This window comes from Mustela nivalis (genome assembly GCF_964662115.1).
Source record: "Mustela nivalis genome assembly, chromosome: 2".
Taxonomy (NCBI): Eukaryota; Metazoa; Chordata; class Mammalia; order Carnivora; family Mustelidae; genus Mustela; species Mustela nivalis.
In genome coordinates, this window is record NC_139021.1 from 47,765,480 (window position 1) to 47,792,810 (window position 27,331).

Sequence of the window (27,331 nt, forward strand, 5' to 3'; positions counted from 1 at the left end):
TACACCCATAATTCTTTTTGTATTGTGTTTCTGGAAAAATTCATTTATTACCCCAGGAGTGGTAATGGTACAGAGAATGTTCCCCTGTAGCACTTTAGCAGCATTTTAGACGTGAGACTTGCCAAAAAAGAAGTGTGACTTTGCTTATTATGCAGTCTTTTAGTAATTGAAGTGTTAAGAAGATAAATAGATTTCATGCGATCAGGATGGTAAAGATACGTTACTTTCTCTACCTCAAATTCTCATGTGAATTTAAGTTGTTGGTGAAAAGAAATGAGAATGTAATCAGGTTTGTGAATGCTTGTAGCTATGATTTTTCCTGATGACGAGCAGATTGTAGAATGCCTTTTAAAGAAAGCTTGGAAATACATGTGGTCAGGTGAAGTCCTACTCTTATATTAGACAGATAGCTCTTTCAAAATAAGAGTAAGAGTTTCAGCTCCAGTTAACAGACGTTTATTGATCATCTATTCTGTACCAGGCATTATAAATACAAAATCAGTGAAAATTAGCCTCTGCTCTAGAGGCACTTCGAGTTCAGAAAAGAGACAAATAAATCACAATAGACAAATAAATGCTATTGTAAGTACAATGATGGTCACACACACAAAGGTGGTTGAGGGGGTATCAAAGGGTGAGTGGGGGCTGTGCTTGTCCAAAAATGCTAGAGGATAAGTATATTTAGAGAAGTAAAAAAAAAAGCCTTAAGTGGGAAAGTCTTTCAGCAAGGAACAAAGCATGAACAATGATCCAGAGTGCAGAAAAGTCTCAGTTACGCAGGAAACCACAGAACATAATGTGGGAACTGGAAGTTACACAAATGTAACCAAAATACATATGTATGCCAAAATACAATCAAATACTTGTTAGGTATTTGCTTGTGTTATTAAATATGCAATTATTTTTGGTAATAGAGATTATTGTTTCATTTTACATATTGGAAAAATAATCTTTATGCCTTTTAATACCTTCTACATATCTGTAAACTCCATGTGGACAGAGAACAAGTTTATTTTACTCCTCTGCATCCCAGCACCCAGTACAGTGCCTGAAATTTCATAGGAATTCAGTACGTATTTGTTGAGCTGTGGCCATTGTCAAAATCCAACAGAAACTTATCTTTTAAATTATTCTTTTTAATTTACTCATAGAGTACTTTTCTTGAACAATTTGTCTGTCTCAAGTTGTCTTCAATAAAAGTTTAATCTTCTGTTTTATAATTCTCCTTATTTTTGGATTTTTAAAATATATGCTGTCAGTATTGGTTTTCTCCCCATACATTCAACTATGTATTCATCCAAGATAGACTTACTGACTACTTGGTTATGAGCCAGCATTGTGCTACACCCCTGGGTGGAGTAATAACAAGTAGTAACAAGTCTACTTGTGGTCTGAGCCTCAGTGGGACTTACTTTCCAGTGAGGAAAACAGACCAATATTGAATAAATAATTTATAAGCACATTGGATGTTACATATAAAATTGAAGAGTTTTATGAGAGTGTGTAACAGCTTCTTTTTGCCTCTATTCAATATGGATTATTATATAATGATTATATAGCATGTTTATCATATTTTTAGTTTGTGTTCTCCACTTTCTGTATTGCTATGCCACAGTTGTAATTAATGTGTGGTACATAGAAAATGCACTGTAAACATTATTTGATGGAATGAATGAGTGAAAAGAATAAATGAATTTTATTAGAGCCATGATCCATAGTTTACTGGTTTAATTTCTGTGTAAAATGAGGTTATTAGTCAAATCTACTTTGTTATCTGATTTTAGTCAACAAATGTTCATTGGAGGTTTATTTAAGTTATGCGGCAGATGTGGGGAATTCAAAGAACAGTAAGTCTCCTGCCTTTGCAGAAATTGTAATTCGGGCAAACAAGATAATAGCATATGAGAAGCTAAACATTTAGCACAAGAAAACATACATATCATGTATCTTCTAGACAAAGGCTTGTGCTGAGTAATGTGAAGAATAAAAGAAAAGAGTATACCATGACTCCCTGTTACTTATAATTTAGGTAAGGAGACAAGACAAATATATTTACAATGAAAATAATACCAAACAGTAAATGATACATCCTGGTGCTCAAGAGGTAAGACTCTCAGGGCTTTAGCAGATGGAAATCATCCAAAGTGTTAGCATGTTTTTTCACTCAACCAAACATTAGAACAGTAAATCCAAAGTGAGGTATATGTATTTTAGGAGAGCACTAGGCTGTCCATTGTACTTTGGGAAAAAAATATTAAAACTTCTAGTTATTTAAAAATAATTTAAAAGAAACGAGTCCTTCCTAACACTTAATTAAAAAGATTGACAACGGGCCATCATGGTCTGTAGCTTGTGAATGTCTGGTGTTAGGATTTAACCTCGTATCACATGGGAGCAAAGTAGTGGGAATTGCATTCCCCAGAACAATGGGGCACCTCCTCCCATTTCTTCATCATGAGGTTATCTGCGTTGTTATAAGTTCTACCTAAACTAACATTCATGAAATGGACAAATGACTTAAAAAATCCTTCAAAGGAACAGCAGATAAAATTAATAATATAAGCACAATTGGACTAAAAAGAAAATCTTAGCAGTGACACTTTTCTTTGTGAACCTGCTTTTTGGCAATTACAGTATTAAGCAAGATTTATTCAGATATAATAAAAAGTCACCTCCCCTCGTGTTCAAAGTTATGATGAAACTATTTGAAGTGTGGATTTTTTTTTGTTATTGCTAATGAAGATCCATGATAGCTCATGATAGCTCATGATTAGCAAGACATTAAAAAACTAAGCATCCAAAACATAAGGACAAACTTTTGCAATTTTTCCAGAAGTTTTCAAAGTCAAGAATTACTCAATCTGGCATTTAGTGAAACTTTACTAAACTCAATAACAAATAAGTTTACTTATTTAAAAAGACCACTTGGGCTTTCCACACCACACAGGGAGGGCTCCCTGCGGCATTGTCTTAAATTAAAGGGAATCTTTCACAATATCTGGAGCCCCTGATGTCCTATAAATGAAGAAGGAGAATGTCCTCAAATTCCTTGCATCAGGAACCCACTCAGCTGGCACCAAGCTTGATTTCCAAATGGAACAGTGCATCTGCAAGAGGAAATGTGATGGCATCTCTATCATAAATCTGAAGAGAAGCTGGGAGAAGCTCCTGCTGGCAGCTTGTACCACCGTTGCCCTTGAAAACCTGGCTCTTGTCAATTTCATATCATCCAGGGATACTGGCCAGTGAGCTGAAATGCCCTGCTGCTTCTAGAGCCACTATTCCTGCTGGCCACTTAGTTCCTGTAGACTTCACTACGCAGAGCCAGACAGCCTCTGGGAGCTGAGACTTCAGATGGTTACTGATCCCAGGGCTGCCCACCAGCTCTCACAGAGGCATCTTACATTAACCTGCCTACAGTCGCTCTGTGTAACACAGACCCTCCTCAGCACTGTGTGGACATGGCCGCTCCTTGCAACAACAAAGGGGCTCACTCAGTGGGTCTGATGTGGTGGATACTAGGCTGGGAAGTTCTATGCATGTGTGGCACCATTTCCCGCGAACACTCTTTGGAAGTTACACCTGATCTCTAGTTCTACAGAGATCTTGAAGAGATGGAAAAGGAAGAGCAGGCTACTGCTGGCGAGATTGTGACCGAGGAGGAATTTCAAGGTGAATGGACTGCTCCAGCTCACGAGTTCACCGGTACTCCACCTGAAGTCCAAGACTGGTGTGAGGGCGTGCAGGCACCCTCTGTGCTGATTCAGCAGTTCCCTACTGAAAACTGAAGTGCTCAGCCGTTTTCTGAAGGCTTCTCCCATTGCTCAGGCCTCTGAAAGGGTAGGAACAAGCACTAAGTGGTCCTAAGCTGCTCTTCTGCAAAGGCAAACAATGTGGAAATAAGGCTGATGAAAAATAAATACTTTCTTAAAGAAATTAAAAAAAAAAAAAGACCATTTGGAAAACTGATTTCCCTTCCAAAGTGAAAAAGACTGGAATAATTCACGAAGCAATAAGCCACACTAACATCCATTTTCCTTTGTCACCAGTGTTGGAAGATACATAGAAAACACTGCCAAAGCTGAAGACTTTGAGAAACAGGTAAGACAAATTATATAGCATTAGAATTTATGTCATGATAGAGCTGGGTGAATATATTGGCATTTCTATTCTGTCTCAGATTCTATTGGCTAGATTGTATTTCAAAAAAAAAAAATTCATGATTGATCACAGTTTTGTGCCTCTAAAAGAAGAATTTACTGTACACCTAAAGCTCATATTGTATGCTAACTAACTGGAATTGAAAGAAAAAACTTTAAAGAAAAAGAAGAATTTACTGGAAAGGTAAATTCTCAGCAGTAAGAAAAGGCTTACTGAATTTCTTTTAAAAATGTTTTATGGGAAACACATATTGTGATGGAGCTGATGCTTTGCCTGCAGTTGAAAATTCAAAAATATTTTAAGTAATGTTTTTATATGTGAATTCTCTTAACTGCATCATTGATAAGCAAACTTTTCTTTCATCAGAGAAACTGAAGCCAGAAGCGCATCAACATTAGTTCTTAATTTCAAAAAAACATGAGCCTTTAAAATATTGTCAAATATTTACATGACTTAATGAAATAGGAAATAACAATAATATTTGCAACCATAGAGAATTTACTGGTTATTTTATTGAAAAATACTTAAAACTGCTGTTGAATTTAAAGACAAATTTACAAAAAGGTTTTTAAAATTTGCTGACCCTTTCTTTCCCTGATAACAAAATATTTATCAATAAAGTGCTACTTAACAAATATTTAAAAACAAGCATGCCTATTCTTTAAGTATTATTAAAGTAAAGAAAACTTTTTTCAGTAAATGAGAAAGTAAACAATTTGGGGGGAAATGGTATTATGGAAAAGGTATTTGAAAAACAAGTGTTTGAAAATATTTTTATTAATATGTGATATTGTGGCTGAAAAATGATGCAAGTATGTCATTTCTAAGGATGCTTATAGTTACAAACTTTACAACCTTTTTTATTATGAGGTATAATTGACATATAATATAATATTAATTTCAGGTGTATAACAGTGATTAGACATTTGTATACATTACAAAATGATCACCACAGGAAGTCCAGTTACCATGCATCGTACAAATACAATATTATTAACTATATTCCCCATGCTGTACATTATATTCCTGTAACTTATTTATTTTACAACTGGAAGTTGTAAATTCTCTCCTTGAGCACCCCTCCTCCTGGTAACTATCAGTCTGTTCTCTGTAACTATGAGTTTGGGTTTTGTTTTGTATTGTTTGTTTCATTTTTTAGATTCCACATGTAAGTGAAATCATGTGGTATTTGTCTTTATATGTCTAACTTATTTTGCTTAGCATAGTACCCTCTAGGTCCATCCATGTTGTCACAAATACAATCTTTGAAATAGAATTTTCTACCCTATCTAAACATCATCCAAATGAAGTTTTGAATCTTTTTACCTTTTTTTTTTTAACACAATGCCTACATCAAGATGACCTCAAGGAGAACTGAACTTCCTGTTTGAATTTCAACAAAAAGTTTTATGTAATTAGTGCCTGGGCATAAAAAAATGAACATTGTACTTAAATAACTAAAGATTAAGTTATACTTTGTCCATTTGAAGTATTTTTTTCATCTATGGTAGCCATTAAAATTAAGCATTACATCAATTGAATCTAGAATCCAAACCCTCAAAATATTCTATCATTAAATATTTTAACAAGGTTAAAAGAAGATGATCTTACAAAGTAAGAGCAAAAAAACTTCATGTTATTGATAAACATAATAAAATATCACTTTAGTTTAAAAATATTTGCTTTATTATCATCTAATCTTTATCTTTTTTTTCCCTTCTAGTTGTGAGTGTACATAAAATATCAGCTTAAAATACATGCATTCAAATTTGTAAATAAATGTGTATAAATGTGTACACAAATTTACTGTCTGTCATTTAGTAGAGGTATGGGTTCAAATATTTTCTACTGTTCAAGATATGTGATAAAAAAATTGTAAATCATTGGATTGGTAAAAGGGATGTAAAGACCTTCTAGATGTACTCTGATGGAGTAACATGATATAATTGGGGAAAAAAACAGAAGCAATATAAAAAATTCTAATATTATAAAATAGAAAAAGGTGGGAGTAATTTAGTGTAGAGATTAAGTTTTACACTTTTCAAAACCCTCTTGTAACACAACTATGTTCATTTCAGTTCAACAATTGTTGGGCACCTAGTGTGCTCTGCTTGGCCCTGGCAATGAAAAGATGAATTAGATGGGGTGTTCTGTCCAGAGATGCCCTCTGTCTAATGGGGAAAACAGAGGTGTGTGACCATATGAAGTAGTGGAATCATGTGAATTAACAAGTAATTTCCATAAAGTGTTGTAAGCAGTATACAAGGGGGTTCTATGAATAACATAAGATGTATCTAGTGAAGTCTGATGGGATAGGGCTAGAGAAGGCTTCCTGGTAGAGGTGGTGCCTAAACTAAACTTTTTTGAGAGTACATTAGAGAATAGTATAATTGATTCAAAATGAGGAATTTGAATAGATTAGAAAGTATTCATGATGTTGTTTCATTTTGTTTAATGAGGCAGAAAAATCTGCAAGGCAATTTATTAAGATTTCTTTATAAGCCATTTTAAGTTTTCATTGCTGGAGGTATAAACTTCGATTATCTGGAACATTCTTCCGACTACATTTGTGCCAAATCAATAATATACTTTCTTTTACTATTCCTCATTCAGTCAACAATTCTTGAATACTGTGGTATTTCAGGCACCTGTTTCAGGCATCAAGCGAGGTGTCCAGGAATATGCAGTCAAATAAGGCAGTGCTTCTGTCTTTAAGGTACTTAAAGTAGATTGCAGTTGTTCTTGCTAACAACTTCTGTTGGATCAAGATTTACAAGATGTCTGTCTTCAGCGTGTCTACAATTCAGTTTGCCTTTGGGAAGTGGAAATATTTAGAATATTTAGAATTACATTCTCACTAACAACGGACATTTAAAGCATTCATGTAAGTTGGAAACACGAGATTCTTTATGAATAGTCATTGGCCTGGAAAGTATGACCTCATTGGTAGTTGTGGGTGATGACTGTACTTTATAGCATCACTAAACTTGTTGGCTGATCATTGCCTACCTCACCCTGCCTTCCATCTAAGAAAAACTCTCCCCTGACCACACCCATGGTTGCCATGTTTGTAGCACGGGTCTTAACATCCTTATCTCTAGGGTGTCACCACAGCTGACTGGACAGATAACTTGGAGAAAAACAGCCCAAAGCACATTCGGGCCAAAGATGTTATGCTTTGAATGCTTAGTGGTAGAGTCTTGAATGCAATATCCAAACTCTGGGCCTGCTAGTTGGCAGAGAAAAACTACCCATTAGTACCAAAAAATGTCAACCATCTGAGAGGTATACCTATGGGCACAGGTAGAAGTAGTGCAGGTAGCATGGGAATAATTTCCGATGATTTATTAGGCCAGGGCAGTGATCATTACACCGAAGAATCTGAGATACCCTGAAATGCCTATGTAGCTTCTGACTCCAAGGATACTTGCCTAGGATGCTGAGAAAAACCTTCCCAATAGACCAGATGAAAGGAAGTTTATCTGAATGCTGTGTGGGACTCTCACATAATCCAACTGTAGATAGTACGATCAGGCCTCATAACTGCTGGAAAAAACAACTTCAGAGAAGCCACCTTTTAAAAATTTTTTCTCTCAGGCAGCACCATTTCTCTTCTCTGTGTCTTTCTATCCGTACCAACATTTCTTTCTCCTTTAGGCAGCCAGGTTTATTTCAAAAGGCTCTTAGTTTCTGTTCCTGAGTAACTTCAGTTTAACATGAGCCTCTGTCCTACCCTGGAGCCATTTTGGCACAGATGTGCTAGCCCTCCTTTAGTTACCACTACTGCTTTCTAAGTCAGACTTTTCTGTCACTTCGTTTGAATTCTTGTGCCCTGAGGTATGCCTCTGAGACAGTCGATATTTTTGGTATTGATGGGTAGAGTTTTTCTCTGCCAATCAGCAATCTTGGTTTGGATATCTTACTCAGGACCCTCCGCTACCAGGTATTCAAAGCATAACATCGCAACCTCAGTTGGCAAAATATCCTAGGTAGTATAGATTTCAAAAGCCTTGCTGGAGCATTTGTGAGAATAGGCAGGTTGGCAAAAGTCCTGGATGCTGGCACAGGGAAAGCAAAGACCAGCTTCTGCTGGGATGTCATCATTGTGCAGCATGTCAGTAGCAAGTTTCATCCAAGTTACAACTAGACCGAGTTAGGTCCAGGATAGGATTAGGCAAGCTTGCCATGTCGCTGAAAGAAAGCAGGATAGTCTAGGTAGGGCAGTAGAGAAAGGAGGTGAGGCTCAAGGTTAAGTGGAATTTGATATCAACAACACGAAGGCAGTCAAGAAAACTAAGCCGGCGGTAAATCAGGGCATGGTTGGAGGGAGCAGTTATTTTAGTCAGGAGCATCTGCTGAAAGAGGCCTATAATTTCAGAGCAGCTCAGAGCTATTGGACAGCAGTTGCTTCTGGATCATGAAGAGCCTTTTGTAGCCAGTGTAGGTCTAGGAGCTTCAGGGCTGTTGTCCCATAGTCTTCTGCACAGACTTGGGTTTTGAGTGGTCCGTGATCCCCATAGGGGCTCTGATGGGTCACACTCCAATGAAGCCAGTCTGGCACCTTGAAAAGGATTTTATTCTACTGATTGTCAAGGTCACTCCCTGTTACATCACCTTAGTTTAGTTTCTTGACAGCGCTTATCACCCGTCAGAAAATCCTGTTTCTGTGCTTGTTGTCCTGTCTCCCCCTAGGAAAATATAAATTCCTTTAGAGCAGAGACATTAATCTGTACCCCCCCCCAACCTCCCCGCCACCCATTGCTGTGTTCTTAGCACCTTGAACAATATTTGGCTCTTGGTATGTTCTCAGTAAATATTTATTGAGTAAATAAACAAAAGTCCATGAACTTGGTGACATGGTCATGAGCTAAGGGCCTGGACAACAGTCCAAGCCCTGGTGATCCTATCAGTTCTTGATTAAACTGTCTACGTTTTAAACATACTTGTTAAACTTAACTGAGTGCCAACAACTGTCACCGACCTCCCACCGCATCCACACCCAAATTCTGTCCTCAACTCTGATTTTGCAAATGTTCTGAGAAGAAAAAATGTGACTGTGCCGTTCTGGTAAGAAATCACATCTACTTGTTTCTGTTGAACAAGCCCTTGGCCACAAACATTTTCTGTTTTTCAGCCTCCTTCTGAGGTGACTCTCCAATACCTACTTCCCCCTTCCCCATTTTCTCTCTTTCTTTCTCGATAAAACAAAGGCCACAAACATTTTCTGTTTTTCAGCCTCCTTCTGAGGTGACTCTCCAATACCTACTTCCCCCTTCCCCATTTTCTCTCTTTCTTCTCGATAAAACAAAGTCCTCAGTTCTAATAGGCCATAAACAATCTCTGTATTGCGGAACTGTGAGTGAGCATATTTTCAGGAAACAGCTGAAATTTCTCCATGTACTTTGCTTTTTTGAAAAACAGCCGCATGGCTCAACATGTGTCCAGCCCATATTTACTAATTAGCAAACAGCCTCCCACTGAGTCAGCCTCCTTCCTCTCTCCGTTTCCTTTTCCTTTCTTAGAAGATTGTTTGCATGCATACAACTTGGCCCCGCACTTTTTGACATGTAGTGTAACAATGTTCATGAGCATGAACACTGTCCTCTTGAAATACACATTTCTTTGGATGGTGTAATCAAAGTGAAAATAGCATTCTGTGAACAAAAGTTAGTTTTGCTGATACCAAGAGATCATCTACTTTATATCATGATCATGATGTGATCTCTTTCTTTGAAAGCAGGTTGCTAGAATAAATTCTATTAAGTTGCAAAATGAAATAATGAGCTTTAAAACTCAGAAATGAAATTTTCATTAGTGATTAAGTCAATTGACAGTTATTTATTGAATGTCTACTATATAAAATGGTCTGAGATGTGTACTCAGCATACAACAAAAGATGACTGTGTCTGGGAGTTGAAAAATCTATGTGGTAAAATAAGATGCTACGTTACCTCATTGGCATCTCAAACTTAATGTGTCCAGAACTGAGCCACTCATATCTTTATTAGAACCTTTTTTAGTGTTCCTTATTTCAATAAGTGGCTCATAATCTAGTAGAAGAAATAGATAAAAATCAATATTTATGAAACAGTATTAATGCTTTCATGGAGTTAAGCATAAGATATATATGTTTAAGAAGGCACTAAATGCAGTGAAACGTGAAAGTCAGTGTTCTTCGTCAGGGAAGGATATCCTGTGATAATTTAAAAATAGATTAAAGCACAGGTGCCTGGGTGGTTCAGTGCTTTAAGCCTCTGCCTTCAGCTCAGGTCATGATCCTAGGATCCTGGGATTGAGCCCCACATCGGGCTCTCTGCACAGTGGCTTCCCCTGCCCCCCAGCCTGCATCTCTGCCTACTTGTGATCTCTGCCTGTCAAATAAATAAATACAATCTTTAAAAAAATAAAAATAGATTAAAGCGTGCATCACTGGTGATTCTTTTTAAGATTTTTATTTATTTCTTTGAGAGAGAGAGAGAGAGAGAGAGAGAGAAAGCACACAAGCAGGGGGAGCTGCAGAGAGAGGGAGAAGCGGGCTCCTGATGTGGGACTCGATTCCAGGACCCCGAGATCATGACCTGAGCTGAAGGCAGAAGCTCAACCAACTGAGCACCCAGGTGCCCCAGTGATTCTTTTTAATTATATTTTTTTCTTCTCTGCAATTCTGTGTCTGTCTCATGGGCTAACAGAATTATCCCCTCAATAACATGGGTCACTTTTTTGTGTGTCTTTGCCTGAGAATTTAGTGCCTTTCTGACTGATGTATTTTCCTTACAAAAACTGAATTAAACTGCCACCAAAAAGGGCCAGTTGCTTATATTATTCACAAAGTTTAAAGTTCCCTCTTCTCCAAAAAATAGATAAGTAATAAAATATTAAAAATTAAAATAAAAAATGCTGCAGTAAAATTAACAAATTAATTAACAAATAATGAAGTTCCCTCGTATTTAGCTATGACTGTATCATAATGACTATGGTGGCAACCATTTTGATTATCATATCCACTTATTTGCTTTGATAAATTATCTGTACTTTGCAAATCTCCTTTGGACTGCATAATTAGTGACAGGACTGTTAAAACCAAAAGACCCAGTTTTTTGTTGTAATAGATTTTATGATTTGTCTTCTGTTTGAAAAGACAACTTTAGTTCTATGATACTGAAAGAATATATTCAGAACCTCAATATAAAGAATTATTTGCAATTCAACTAATTGTAAAACATATTGTGATAATGTAGTCTAGGTCTAATTTTCCAGTGCACTGGTGTATAGCATATATAGGCCTTATTCAATATAAGTTCTCTGTAATTCACTGCAAAATATTTTCTCATGAGAGGGGAGGTGGTTCCTGGAGCAGTTAGGCAAAGATCAGTATGAGTCTCTTGACAAGAAGATTAGTTTTTATTTTTGTGGATTTATTCATGCATAAAGGTGAGATTGAGGAAAAAAAACTAATCAATTGCTAATGAAATAGTATTCTCTAGTAGGCAATAGTCAGTTTCAGATTAAACAATAATTAGTAGAATAGAGGACTGCCTGTGAAAATTAAGATCTTCTCTCTGGTAGACATAAACCCATCTCCTACCATTTTCAGAATTTTGTCTTCATTCTTTTGAGTCTGGAAAACTTTTTGGTATTCAAAGTCCTGGTAGATAGGAATATTTGAAAGGGAACGAAGAGCATCCCATGGGTTCCTAATTATAAAAAGATAAGTGTACAAAAATCTAGAGGCCTGAAAAAGATAGTTGGGAAAAGTTGTTTTATTAGGTGATAACTTGAAGTAATTTAATGGTTAATATTTGTTATATGTATATTATATACCAGACATTCACAAGAGTAACTTTACATGGACTATCATGTTTACTCTTTATATAAATCCAACCTTTAAAGATGATCCCCTTTCAAAGTGGAGGAAAATAATCTTAGAAGTGTGGAGGTTTGAACCAACAAATCCTTTGGGCTTTGCCTTTAAAACATTTCCAGAATTGGGCCACTTTTACCACCTTCATCACTGTTGTCTAAACCATCTTCATTTAACACCTGACCATTGCAACAGCTTTCAAATAGTCTGTTCTTCACATTGCATGCAGAAAAATATTTTTTAAATTGATATAAGATCAGGTCACATTTTGCTCAAAACTCCCCAAAGATTTTCCATCTAAAATAAAATATAGGGGCATCTGGGTGGCTCAGTGGGTTGAGCCTCTGCCTTCCGCTCCTGTCATGATCTCAGGGTCCTGGATTAAAGCCCTGGATTGAGCTCTCTGCTCAGTAGGGAGCCTGCTTCTCCCTCTTTCTCTGCCTGCCTTTCTGCCTACTTGTGATCTCTATCTTTCTCTCTGTCAAATAAATAAATAAAATCTTTAAAAATTAATAATAAAATCTAAACTCTTTACTAAAACCTCTGCTACATGGTTCCATGCTTTATAGGTGCCCCTATATTACAAAAGCACAAAAATAGATTTCTGAAAGGACACACAGGCAATCTTTATCTCTGAGGAGCCAGATCTCACCACTGGCACAACACAGCCCCATCATAAACATATACTCTTAAAACTTACATATTCAGGCCCCAAGGAAATGTCTGTCCACATTTTTTAACCTGTGTCTTCAAAATGAAAGGCAACTTGTTGCGGAGAGTGCTGTGAATATTTGCGGATTGTGCTGTTGCCAACATCTGAGACTGAAGTGACTTCAAAAGGCGGTGGAAGAATTTTAAGACTCATTAACTTCTCAAATCCTTTCTCTCAGCTAACATGGATACAATAAATTCTTGCATAATGAAACACTACTTCCCAATAGTGCCCTGCATCGTTTTCCTGTTCCAATTTATGGTTCAGAAAAATGACATATGGGACCTGAGGAACAATAATTGCATATGGGGCCTGAGAGATATTTGCAATATTAAATAATTTATATTAATTCTAAATTTGTATAGAGAACTAAATATAATTTACAAAGCATGATACTAGTTCATTACATTGGCTTTCGACATAAAATGTAAAGTTGCAATAGTTTTTTTTTTGACAAAAATTTAATAAGATTTCATTCAAACTTTGAAAAATAAAACTCAAATGTTAGCTTTACTTATGTAATATTAATTAAAAATTTTATGTTCATTAATCATAATTTTCAATTTTGCCCTTTAAGGTTAAAGGGTAATTCTAAACATTTTAGAAAAAATAGAACACTTTTAAAAACATGAAAGAAAATAATTTTAATTTTTATATTTATTTTATTTTTGGATAAAATGTAAATTCAAATTATGAGAACATTGAATACAATTATGTATTTTTTATTCTTTAGGTCTTTAAGGATGAGGACAAGTTGAAAGCATGATAGAAATTTAAAAATGCAAAACTGGGGGCGCCTGGGTGGCTCAGTGGGTTAAGCTGCTGCCTTCGGCTCAGGTCATGATCTCAGGGTCCTGGGATTGAGCCCCGCATTGGGCTCTCTGCTCAGCGGGGAGCCTGTTTCCCCCTCTCAGTCTCTGCCTGCCTCTCTGCCTACTTGTGGTCTGTCTGTCAAATAAATAAATAAATAAAATCTTAAAAAAAAAATACAAAGCTGATCCCCCAAAATAAAAGGAACCTGAAAAGAAAGATGAAATAGGAAAACCAAAAAAGCAGACTGCTTAAATTTTTAAAAACTAGAAACAATAAGTCAAGTACAGCCCACATAAAATTTATGAAAACACATTATAAATTATTTAATAAAGAATTAATTAACGATCAAAACAATAAAAACAAATAGGGAAATTATTCTTATCAAATTCACAACTTATACATGTCATTAATCTGTGCAACTTCATAATCTTCATATTCTTTGCTAAATGAAGGTTTAGTTACTAATTAAAACAAAGACAATATAGGTGGTCCTCCCTTTGTACTCTTGCTATGATTTCATAAATGTTAATAATAATGGGTTAAATAAATAAATATTTATTTATTTATATAAATAAATAATGGGTTATAAATAAATGGGCTATAAATAAATAATGGGTCAAATAAATAAATAAATGTTCATAAATATTTGTTATTTTTCTTCACTGAATTTATCATGGAATGGCATATAATATATGACATATAATATATGCCATATATTATATAATGTATAATATATAATATAATGGAAAAATGTATTTATTTGCTTATGGTATGTTTCCCGGGACATTTTAAATTCAACAAGAGCAAGAAATTTGTTTTCTTCATATTGCCATCTATTCACAATTCCCAAACAATGTCTGTCACAAAGTTTGGGTTCAAGAAATTTTTCTTTAATGTAGAACGGTCTTAAGTACTATATTGCATTTCTTGGATAGGGCTGTGTTATCCTCTGAGAAGATATTGGGGAAAATGAAAACAAAGTTCAAATCACAGTATTCGCTGGTATTACAGCAAACATTTTAGCCTACCCTTCTAATGTTATTATTAAAACTCAGTGATCACTAACTGCTTATTTAGTCTTACCATTAACCTAGTACTAACGATGTGCAAAATACTATCTTGGGTGGTGTGAATTTAAAGAAAAGTAAGACATGAGACACATTTTTGTTGATTCTATTAGTGTCAAAATACTTGCTGTCCCTCCTTTCTGGATCTGTCTTGACGGGGGAAGCTTACTTCCCAACCCACTGATGTCATGCTTGCTCAAGTGCTGTGCTTTGGCCAGTAAAATGTGGGTAGCAGTGACTTATGTCAATTCCAAGCAGAATCATTGAATCATCCCATGGTTCCACTCTTACTCTTTTATCTCTACCACTGATTGGCCTGTCCCAAATAAAGGCACCTCTTTCAGCCTCTATCTTGGAATGAAAATGACCTTAGGCAGAATAGAAGCTAAACTGCAGAAAGTATGTACCATGAGCAAGAAATAAGCCTTTGTTGTTCAAAGCCAGTGGTGTCCTAGAGTTGGCTTGTACTGGCTTGTGGGAAATGATTGTACTCTTCTCCTCCCAATTCTGCATTAGGTAATACCACATTAGTAGCTTAAAATTGGCCAAGGTGAGAGTATTTACATTTTGGAAATTGCCAAATACTACAAATCAAGACTTTGATTCCTGGAGAGCTTGTTGTTAAATGTTTATCAATACTCCAATGTTTAGTTGCTAATACTTGAGGTTGTTTGTTACCACTTCACAACTTTGCCTAAGTCGTCTGTTACGGTGTTCTCAAACAGTTTACAATCTGTGGTAGACATTCATAGGCCAAAAATAGAATAACATTATAGTAAGATCTACCTTAAGACAAGAGTAAGATTTTGTGTGTGTCAGGAATTGTGAATGATCTGAGATTTTATCCTTCTTGCAAGCTCACAGATTAGCCTGCCAATTTCATGGATGTTGGCAGAGGACATGGGACTCCTGGATCAGAGACAAAGGACTGTTACTCACAGCAAAAAAAGCAGCATAAGCTTCATGTTTATGTGTGGTTTCCCTTGTTCCCAAAGTCACAAGGGAAGTGGAATAGCCCAGGTAATTGTACAGGCAATGAGCTTCTGTCACTGCTAAGGAAAACTAAATCTTTTTAAATGCACTGCAAACAAACCTCCCCAGCTTTTGCCCTGAGGGAAACATTATCTTTATTATGCTTGACAATAAACAAACCTGCCTTCTCTAGAGGAAGACACCACTTCTATCTTCCAAGGCTGTTTGTTATACAAAATTCTTTTTTTTTTTTAATATTGATTTATTTAGTTGACAGACAGAGATCACAAGTAAGCAGAGAGGCAGGTGGGGGGGGGGGGAGTAGCAGGCTCCCCGCTGAGCAGAGAGCCCGATGTGGGGCTCGATCCCAGGACCCTGGGATCATGACCTGAGCTGAAGGCAGAGATTTTAACCCACTGAACCACCCAGGTGCCCCTGTTACACAAAATTCTTGAAAGACAAACCAGAACAGAAGTCATCAGTGACTCTGCACACCAGTGCAAAAGTTTGAGACACATGGGTTAAGTCTCTGCCTTTGGCTCAGGTCATGATCTCAGGGTCCTGGGACTGAGCCCTGTATTGGGGGGTGGGTATCTCTGCTCAGAAGGAAGCCTGCTTCCCCCTCTTTCTCTGCCTGCCTCTCTGCCTAGTTGTGATCTCTCTCTCTCTCTGTCAAATAAATAAAGCTTTAAAAAAAAATATATGAGAGACCCCTAGAGAATGGTCTCCTTGAATAAATACAATCCCTGAAGAGTACCTAACTTTGACAAGAAGGTTTTCATGGTCCCCCATTTTAGCATATTTCTAGGGTCTCTCTTTTAAGAGTAACACATGGTATTTTTCTCCCCCTCTTTGCTTTGCTTTTCTGTGTCCTAGACCTTGGTGAGATCTTCAAACCTAACTGGTCATTAAACTTAGTGAAATAAAAATTGAGGTGTTAATAATGGATGGTGGTTTAAAAATTTTATTTTAATTGGGTGATAGTGAAGTTTGCTGAATGATAGGGTACCAAAGCTCCTGAGGAAGGAGGGGACCCAAGAGGGTTGCCTGGGGATGGTGTTTTTGTTGCTTCCCTGAGTGAGAGTATAAATAAGGCTAAGTCAGTCTCAGACCCTGCTGTCAGCTCTACTTGAGGAAAATCCCAGATTTTTCACTCACTAGCCATTAAAACCATGGACAGTTTTAAGTAAAATAATGTATGTGCTGTGGAAGAATCCTTGTGTAATATTAACAGAGACATTCTGTGTTCTTGCTATTTCCTGGGATTTACCTACTGGCCCTGGGCTTCCCCATTAGAGTCAATATAGAGATGGAGGATTCAGCCTAGATTTACAAAGTATTGCTTAACTTTATGTTTCCAAATGGCCAGTTAAAATCTATAATAGAGACACTAACCTGAGAGCCAGAAAATCAGGCTGGAGAAACCGTACTTTCACGGTGGACGCCTTTGAACACCACAGGAAGGCATTGAGTTGGGCCTTCCCCATCTCACACCACTAATGGAGAAAGGATAAAATCAAGGGAGAGGTTGAAAGTTTATACTGACTGAGATTAAATTCTGAATTGATTTCTTTTAAAATTAGAAGTGCCTGGAATTACTTCGGGCATGTTTTAGATTTTTCCTCAATTAGTGGACATAGGTGCTTACAGACTGATTTGTATTCAATTCTAGAAAAAGAAATGAAGCATTTTTGGAGCACCGGAGAGCACTTTGACTGGAAAATTTCAAATCTGCTCCCTATGGGAGGTGTTGGTTCATTGTCATATAGAATGTGTTCAATTAGCATTATTTATTGTTACTAATAGTATTATGCGTGTAAATTTACAAAGCTTTGGGAACAGCTGAAAAGTATTTGAAATCTGGCTCAGGTGTACCCTGCTTAGTGCCTTCCTTTAGTGTTGCTTCAGACCTCTCCCTTATTTAGAAACTATTTCTCTCTAAAGTGTTAATTGACAGATTTACTCATCCCAGGAATGTTTTCCAGTTGCATAAGACAACAAAACACAAAAGCCCTTCTGGATACAGAAAGAATGCACATCTAATTATGGGGTACAAAATCTGAGACTAGCCTGTGGAGATATTTTGGGGTAGAGGAGAGGGCTTGCTTTTATCAAATTATATGCCTACTTTGTTTTTTTTTCCCCATGCTTCACAGTTTAGTGCAGGATTCTCAAAGCACCATATCAAAGAGAGGGTAATAGTGGAGATTTATGTTTTTGCTGGCAGGCTTTAAGGAGAATTATTTTGGCCAGATTTCCAGATTTCCTCTCTACACTCTACCCTTTCACAGGCCTGAAATTATACCATTTGGTGTCGATCTTGTTCAACTGTGAGTAACAATAGACACAAATATATTACTTGTGTTTTTCATCACTGATGCTTTCTTGCCTTGAGATTCGTCCAAGGAAACGTATTGGTACTTATATTGGCTCCACAGGAAATCCCATAAATGATCATTCTGCTTTGGTCAGCAAAATGTTTAGCCTGATTGTCGTAGTTCCAAAAAAGGGACACTGCTTTATCAATCTAATTCTTAAACATTAATATTTGGACGAATATTCTTTATTTGACAGAGATCACAAGTAGGCAGAGAGGCAGGCAGGGGCGGGGGGAGCAGGCTCCCTGTTGAGCAGAGAGCCTGATGCGGAACTTGATGCCAGGACCCTGTGGACCAATATTCTTTAAAAAATAACCTATAATGTCCCCTTGAAAATTAGTATTAGCCAGCAACTTAATATTAGCTCATTTTCCCACCCATTAGATCATTTGCTATTTCTCATATCTTTGGGAGAGGATATATAAAAAGATATCTGGGTTGTGATAAATAGCATTTTTTAAAAGCTGTTTTTATTCTATTGTTGAGAATGACTTTATTTCTGCTTGACTTTGAGCCTATTGATCAAGTCTCCATAGATATATTTTAATCTTTGTTTTTTTCTTTTTCTAGTTTTTTTTTAAATTTATTTGAAGTGTTTTCAATTTTATCCACTTAGTTTGGAAAAATCACTTAATATTTAAAGTTATTATTGAATGCTTCCCTCTCTGAAGTGTCTGGAAATGGTTTCTCTAAATTTTACATAAAGATAAATCCTTGGTGAAACCATTGATGTGAAAGTTCTATACACTTTTTTATTTTAAAGAGTGAGATCATATATGCATATACCTAAACCATTGTTAAACAGTAAAATTCAATTGAGTACATTTGAAGATCTAATAGATCTAATTTGAAGGTCTAATTTATTCAGTGATTCATGAATTGGGCAGCATACCATCTAGCAAATAGAAAGGAACTCCAAGGAACTGTACAAAATGGAAGGCTTTTTATAGGTAGAAGAAAGTAGGAAAAGGGAGCTTCCCCCACAAAATGGATTGATTGTTTCAGGCAACGTCACCTTCCTACTGGGGACAGCAGTGGTCTACCCAGCATATTACCTTACTAATGCTGACCAGGTAATTCCAGACCGACTAGTTAAAGTTTACATTCCTGGGACAGGCAGAAACTCAGTTAAGTTAGGTATTAATTCTTTGTTTGCTGACATGGGGCTTAGAGCAGGTGACTCCATTTTGGGGCTGTGGTCCTTTTTTGTTTTAACAATATATAGTGTCAAGCATATGGTGGTAACTTTTTTTTTTTTTTTAATTTTTTAAAGATGTTATTTGTTTGACAGAGAGAGGGAGCACAAGTAGGGGGAGCAGCAGGCAGAAGAAGAAGGAGCAGCAGACCTCCTGCAGAGCAGGGGGAACCCGATATGGGACTTGATCCCAGGATTCTGGGATCATGACCTGAGTCATGAAGGCAGTGGCTTAACCAACTTTAACCCACTGAGCCACCCAGGCGCTCCCCCCCCATACAATTATAAATAAATACATACTTAGAGCTATTTTATCCTTGTAGATTACTAACATTAAGCCCCCAATTATTTCGTATGATATAAATTACATAGTTGCTCCCATCAATTCAACATCAGTTTCAGATTCAGACGTGGAAATAACAAACAAGAAGAGTGAGAGAGAACATCTCAGAATGAGAAGGATGGTTATAATTCTATAGCATGCCTAGCTTGTATAGTTCCAGTGATGGGGAATACTCTATTTTCACAATCACATTTCAAATTGGTGATAAATTGCTGAGGTCTAGGGTGTCTGGGTGGCTCAGTGGGTTAAGCTTCAGCCTTCTGCTCGGGTCATGATATCAGGGTCCTGGGATCTAGTCCCGCATTGGGCTCTCTGCTCAGCAGGGGTTCTGCTTCCCTCCTCCTCTTTCTGCCTGCCTCTCTGCCTACTTGTGTTTTCTCAGATTGGTGAGGTCTAATGATTTTTTAATTTAAATAGTTGAGGGCAATCATCATCATGCTTCTTAGTCCACATTTCTCTAGGCTAGTCATTCCAAATTTCTCTGTAAAATGTCTACTTTTTTTTTTTTAAGATTTTATTTATTTATTTGACAGAGAGAGAGAGATCATAAGTAGGCAGAGAGGCAGGCAGAGAGAGAGGGGGAAGCAGGTTCTCTGCTGAGCAGAGAGCCCGATGTGAGGCTTGATCCCAGGACCCAGAGATTAGGACCTGAGCCAGAGGCAGAAGCTTAAACCACTGAGCTACCCAGGTGCCCCCAACTGTCTACTTTTGATCTGATTTATCAACCTGCTCAATTTTCTTCATACTATACACTTTTTAAATGTGTCATGCCCAAGAACAGATGCAGTTTCTTCAGATACAATCTGACAAAGGAAGTGTAGAGCAGGACTGTATCTTTGCTAATTCTAGATAATAAGGGTTCTGACCCTCAGTTCATGTATAGGTTCTTAGATTTCATAAATCTTTTACAAAATCTATAGCCTAACTGTTAAATTAATCAAAGTTAGCAAATAAGGCCTCCCATGGAATATCTTCTTTCAGAAAAATATAGAAATTAGATAATCATGTCAGAAAAGAGAAATATAAAATTAGTCTTGGAGGGAAGTAAAGTAAATTTGCAATATGAATTGCCTATTGTATTTTAAAATAAGCCCTCACAGAAAATTTGTTCAGTAAATTCGTTGTCTTCAAATTCTGTCTGTACAGATTCTGAACATTCATGTTTGTTCAGGGAGCCATGGTTATGTTGAGTGGTATGAGGTTTGGAGCCAGGGTTTTTAAATACATATCCCCTTGAGGACCTGAGGGAAGAGATTTAATTGCTACACTTTCCTAGATGGGGCTAATAGCGTTTCCAGCAATACCCATATTTGTTGTCTAGATTACTCTACTGATCTGTGTACCATGCTTTGAAGATAAAATGTAACAGACACCCTGACTCTGGGGTAAAGTACATCTTTAATGACTGGTTTGTCAACATATAATTAAAAAAAAAAAAAAAAAGAGGTGGTATCTTGTGAGCTTCAGTATTGGTTTAAAATTGTCTGGGGAGAACAGAATTGGGTTTTCCAAGTTTTTCAATTAAATTCCACATTTGTTGCTGTGGATCCCCTGGTGTCACAGATGCTTGTCTCCACAGGCAGAAACTCATTGACACAATAGAGTTTGGACTACAAGCGAAGTAAAAGATTTTAGACTCAGACCTAGTAAAGGAGTATTATTACACACTCTTATCTGTTATCATGATTTGATGGCAGCCAACAGAAATTAACCTCAGTTAACTTAAGGAAAGTCAACTTATTGGAAAGATATGGGACATTATCCTGAAGAACTGGACTTGAGAATGGGCAAGAACTGAGGACACACATTCAATGGGCTCATGGCAGGAATTGTCTTCTCTGGATGCTATTGACCCAATGGGATGCATTCTCTTCATTTTTAGAGTCTATGATTCTCTGTTCAAGATTCTGTTTGGTTCAACTTGTTTATGGAAGAAGTATGACCCTAATAACTATCCTCTAGACCGATGGTTCTCATGTTTTTTTTGTTCTTCTTCTTTTTGTTTTTTTTTAAAGATTTTATTTGACAGAGAGAGAGATCACAAGTAGGCAGAGAGGCAGTTGGAGAGAGAGGGGGAAGCAGGCTCCCTGCTGAGCAGAGAGGCTTATCAAGTTTTTTGTTCTTAAGAACCCTTTACACTCTTATAGATTATTGAGGACTCCAAAGAACTTCTGTTAATATGGATTATATTCATTTATATTTATTGTATTATAAGCTAAAAGTGAGACATTTTAAAAAATTCATTTATTAATTTATTTAAAATATCACTATGGGCTTATTACATGTTAACAAAGATAGCATGCTTTGGTGAAAAACCATTGTATTGTCCCAGCAACAAACTAGAAATATTTGGCTTGATGGAAGACAGATGAATTCTCATATCTATTCTCTATTCAGTCTTTTGCAGTATACTGTTTCAGTTGAAATATATGAAGAAAGTTTGGTTTTGCACAAATAGTTAAAAAAACAGAGGAGGTTTTTTTTTTCTTTTTTTAAAGATTCCATTTATTCATTTGACAGAGAGAGACACAGTGAGAGAAGGAACACAGGCAGGGGGAGTGAGAGAGGGAGAAGCAGACTCCCCACCAAACAGGGAGCCTGATGCGGGGCTCGATCCCAGGACCCTGAGATCATGAACTGAGCTGAAGGCAGACGCTTAACACCTGAGCCACCCCGGCGCCCCAAAACAGAGGAGTATTTTTAAAGCCTTTCCTAGTTAATTGTAGAAAAATTATGTAAAGCTGTATAATAGAGACAATAATCAGAAAGCCTGAAGACTAATCTAGTGAAGCAATACCTCTGTGGAGACCTTTGAGGACCAGAAGAAGGCATTGGAATGGGACATCTGCTCCTTATGCGTCTTTTGCATAAAGCTGTATAAAACATCCCCTTGGCCCATCACAATCTTTCTCACACCATTACTGGGAATGACATAAAATCAAAGCAAAATTGAGAGTCTTGCACTGGCCGAGATTAAATTTTGAATTTACTTCCTTTAAAATCAGAAGTATCTGAGTTGAACATGGTCACATGGAGGGTTTTCCAGCCTTATATAGTGAACCCATTCTAGTGTGCCCACTTCTCTAAGCCTTTCAATCTCTTCTTCCATTAAAATGACATAGCAGAACAGGCATCTTTAGTTTGTTTAATAATAAGGGACATCTTTTTTTTTTTTTTTTTTTTTCCCTAAGCTCCCAGGAACTATCCCAGGAGTATACTAGAGCACTTACCCATTGCCTGACCAAGATGTTTAGTTCTGCATTATGAAAGAATGTCTCCAAATTGACAAACACCCATATTCAGTTTAATATTCCATCTCTTTTGATGTGACACTCTCCAGATACACCCACTTTCTCAGTTCGTGCTGAACATATTAGCCAGGTCTTCTAGCCACTTCAGCATATACCCTCTCTCCACCCTCAGCAGGCCCTGTACTTCTCCAGTCTGGTTATATAGAGATTTGACCCTAGTTATGTGTCTGTAGCCAGGGAGGTGGAGGCAGATCTTGAGGAGGACAATATGGTCGTCTAAAGCTTCTGGAGTTCTCCACGTAGGTTTCAAGCAAGGAAGTGAAAGTGGATCTATCTTCCAGTAGGAGAATGTAGGTCAATTCTGTGGACCCAAAGGGTTCAGGTCAATTTAGAGGTTTAAGGTTCTGAAGTGCATCTACCCAGATATCCCCATCCCAAATTTTGGTTCTACTTCCCCATCGGACCTAGACTTTGTCACAGGAGATTTGCCAGAATGAGAATTTTGCCTTCTCTGTGCTTCTACCACTTTACAATCAAATCCTGTATCTACTGTCCAATGTTTCAACAACAGGAAGTGAAGTTATCTCTAAAGACAGGCAAGGAGTGAGGTGCCTCAGTGGTGTAGTCGGTTAAGTGTCCAGCTCTGGGTTTCAGCTCTGGTCCTGATCTCAGGACTGTGAGATCATGCCCTGAGCTGGGCTCCTTGCTCTGTGAGGAGTCTGCTTGAGATTTTTTTCCTCTCTCTCTCCTTCTTCCCCTCCCTCCTAAAACAAATAAATAAATTTAAAAAAAAATTACAGCCAAGGAGGTCCTTTAACTTTCATGTTTTGCTTTAAGTTATAGATTAATAGATCTGAGACTGTTAGGTTTTCTTTCTAGCCAATTGATAACACTAAGCAATTCATTCTAATCTTTTCATCTGCTGTTTCTTTAATGCTTCTCAAATGCCCAAAACATAGCACCAGCTTTCATATGCCCTTAGAAGTCTTTACAGTTTACCGAAGGTGAAACTTCACAACAGCAGCGTTATAGCAAGCCAGTGACTCTGAATGCTTCACATGTAACCCATGATGTGTCCTCATTGCCGTTTAGCAGGGAAGAGTTCCAACTCCAGAATCTCATCGTTAGAGGCTTCTTAGGATTGTATCCTAGAACACAGAACCTGAGTCTGAGGATCTTACTGATGTGATTTGCTGCAGGAATATGCTCAGAATAAAGAAGGAAGAAGGCAGAATAGGGCAGTGTGTAAAAAGCTAAGCAAAACTGGTTTCAACTTCAGTCTCCCCTAGGGGAGCTCTACAGCAGAAATTGTGTCATCATGTTTCCTTTCTAAAAATATCCTTCTAGGCAAGGTGGTTCTACTTTGGCTGAGGGTGACATTCTGGAGAAGGAAACAGCCATTAGTTGTGATCGTCAAGTAACAAAAATTATAAAGGTTATTGGCAACAATATTTACCAGTGCTTAGAAGGCATAATAGCACAATATTGCTAAAACCAATTACAGAGAGGAAAAACGTCTCTGGTTTTCTATACATTACAATTTTTTGGAAAAATTATCATATTTGAGATCTCCTTCTGCTTCTTCATTTACTTTTTCTCTCCACTCTTCATCGCTATTATGAACATCTCTGCAAAAAAACTGAGCAAACTCAGTGTGTTATTTTATAAACATTCACAGTATTATTTTTTTGCACAGTGACCACTTTCACCAAAACAGTGTTATCAACCAATACAAACACTTCCACTCTGGAAGAACTCCATGAGATTTTATTAGTAGCATTAAAGAAAGAAGAAAAATTATTTAATAGACTTTCTCTCTCACTCTCTTAACCTACTCCTTTCTTCTTTTTTTCTACTGTCTCCTCTCTTTTCTTTTTTCACTCTCTTTTACCTTTTCTTCCTTCCTTCTTTCCTTTATTCTTCTATCTTAACCTCTAACCTTTAATCTTGCTTTTACTTGGTTCATTCTATGATGCAATGTGACTTTTTTCCATATATAAATGTTTTCTCCCCAGGTGTTTTCTTTCTGACATTATCGGTCTTTGCACTAGACAGGTTTTCTCTCATGATTTAAGAGCTCTTACCAGCATGCTACGAAACAGATGAAATATAGGGAGAATTTCCAGATTTTCAACTTCTAACTACTTTTTTTAAATATCTCTACTGGACAAAATGAATGTTTTTGGAGTATATGCTAGCTACTACAATTCTAAGTTTTTAGTCCAGCCAAAAGGAAGGGATAAGAAAAAAATAAGGTAATTAACTTTTATCACGTAGAAATTTTTTTCTGTAATTATATAATATCAATACCTTATGTTTTAATTCCATGGTACTGTACTGGTTTGCTAGTCTGCCATAACAAAGTACCACAGACTGGGTTGCTGAAACAACAGAAATAAATTTAACCAAGGAGGTAATAGATCTGTACACTGAAAACTGTAAAATGTCAATGAAAAAAATTGAAGAAGACACAAATAAATACAAATCTATTCCATGTTAATGGATCAGAAGAATTAATATTGTTAAAATGTCCATACTACATTAAATGCAATCTAATTACAAAAGACATTATTGCAAACATTGCAAAATTCCAAAGACATTCCTATAGAACAAATAACCCTAAAATTTGTATGCATCTTAAAATGACCCTGAAAAGCCAAAGCAATACTGAGAAAGAAGAACAAAGCTTGAGGTATATTTCTTGATTTCAGACTATACTACAAAGCTACAGTAACCAAAACAGTGTGGTACTCTAATCAAAAAAGACATACAGATCAATGGAGCAGAAGAGAGAGCCCAGAAATGAACCCATGCATATATGGTTAAATACATCTCAACAAAGGAGTTAAGTATATGTAATGGAGAAAGAATAGTCTTCAATAAATAGTGTTTGGAAAACTGGATAGCCACATGCAGAATGATGAAATTGGAGCTCCATTTCACATTATACACAAAAATTAATTCAAAAGGTATTAAAGACTTGGATATAAGACCTGAAACCATAACATGTTTTTAAAATTTTTGTTTCATAAAACTTTTAGAAGAAAATATAGAGAGTCAGCTCCTTGACATTGGTCTCGGCAATGATTTTTTTAGATTTGATACCAAAACCAAAGGGGAACAAAAACAAAAATAAACAAGGGGGACTACCTCAGTCTACATATCTTCTGCACAGAAAAAGAAACCAGCAACAACATGAAGAGACAATCTGTGTAGTCGGAGAAAATATTTGCAAACCACTAATTCAAGAAGGGGGTTAACATCCAAAATATAAAAGGAAATCATACAACTTACAGAAAAAACTAAATAACTCAATTTTTAAAAGGGGCAAAGAATTTGAATAGACATACAAATGGCCAACAAGTATATGAAAAGGTGTTCAATATCACAGATCTTCAGAAGAATAGGAATCAAAGCCACAAAGAATTATTACCTCACCTGTTAGGATATCTAGTATAAAAACCTCACCTGTTAGGATATCTAGTATAAAAAAATACAATAACAAAGGTGGAGAGAAAGGACCTCTTGTACACTGGTGGGAATGAAAATTGGTGCAACTACATTCATGCAACCAATATAAACTGGTGCAGTAAGAAGTTTCCTCAAGAAATTAAAACTGCCATATGATCCAGTTATCCCACTTCTAGGTATATATCCAAAGGAAATGAAACCCATTGTCTTGAAGAGGTATCTGTACTCCCATGCATGGTAGCATTTTCACAACAACCAAGGGAACGATCTTAGTGTTGTTCACCAACGGATGAACGAATAAAGAAAATTTGGTATACATACAATGGAATATTCTTTAACCTTATCAAAGAAAGAAGTCCTGTCTCTGACCTTCTGAGAGCTCAGATGGGCCTTACCTACAGCTCAGATCCCATTTTTTCAGCATCCTTTTTGCCTTCTTGCTGTGCCAACAGGGAAAGGGAGATCCAGCTTTTCATCCCTACCATCTTCTGCTTGCCTCCATGACTGCCCAAGTCTCTGAAGAAAGACAGGTGATATTTCACTTTTCCTTCTGTATTTTGGGCACTTTCTCATAGTGGAATTTCCTGATTTGAGACAGCATTGCTCAAAGAAAACAAAAAACAAAAAATTTGCAAGCAGCTAGGATGTTCAGGTCCCAGCCCACTTTGTAACAGTTCACAGTTAAGTTCTGAGGATCTAATGTATAACATGGTAAGCATAGTTAATACTGTATTGTACAAGAGAAATTTTCTAAGAGACAACTTCCATGTTCTCACTAAAAAAATATATGAAAAAAATTAATATGGGTGTTCATGGTAAAGAATGCTCACTTCCATTTGTAGAAGGTTTTATGGAGAAGGTGGCAACTTAAGCTGAGTTTTGAAAAATGATCTTGAAGAGATCATTTTAGCCAGAGCAAACAATAGAAGGGAGGCTGTGGAAACAGGAAAAAACAAAACAAAACAACAGGATATGTACTGAAATTGGCATTTAACCCAAGCACACAATAATATAGGGCATCTAAACGCCACGGAAATGACTAAAACCCTGAAGAAAGTGTGCGATAAAGGAGACAAAGGGAAGATGACATAGGGAATACCTACTCTT

At 36.8% G+C, this 27,331-nt stretch overlaps 1 protein-coding gene and 1 pseudogene across 6 annotated transcripts in view; both read left to right on the forward strand.

Moving 5' to 3' along the window:
• Positions 1-3,003: 3,003 nt before the first annotated feature.
• LOC309860477 (small ribosomal subunit protein uS2 pseudogene) lies at positions 3,004-3,867 on the forward strand (annotated as a pseudogene). Its single transcript has one exon. The product of its transcript is annotated as a small ribosomal subunit protein uS2 pseudogene (transcript).
• Positions 3,868-3,967: 100 nt separating this feature from the next.
• Positions 3,968-27,331, forward strand: part of LOC309860475 (uncharacterized protein) — a 117,500-nt gene continuing 94,136 nt past the window's right edge. For 2 of the 5 annotated variants that reach the window (XR_014309389.1, XR_014309390.1), the window contains exon 1: positions 3,968-4,101. The gene's annotated coding sequence lies outside the window, so the exon portion shown is untranslated. Of the gene's footprint in view, positions 4,102-26,676; positions 26,755-27,331 lie in introns of those variants that run through there. The other 3 variants (XM_082722616.1, XR_014309391.1, XR_014309392.1) reach the window with 3 other exon arrangements.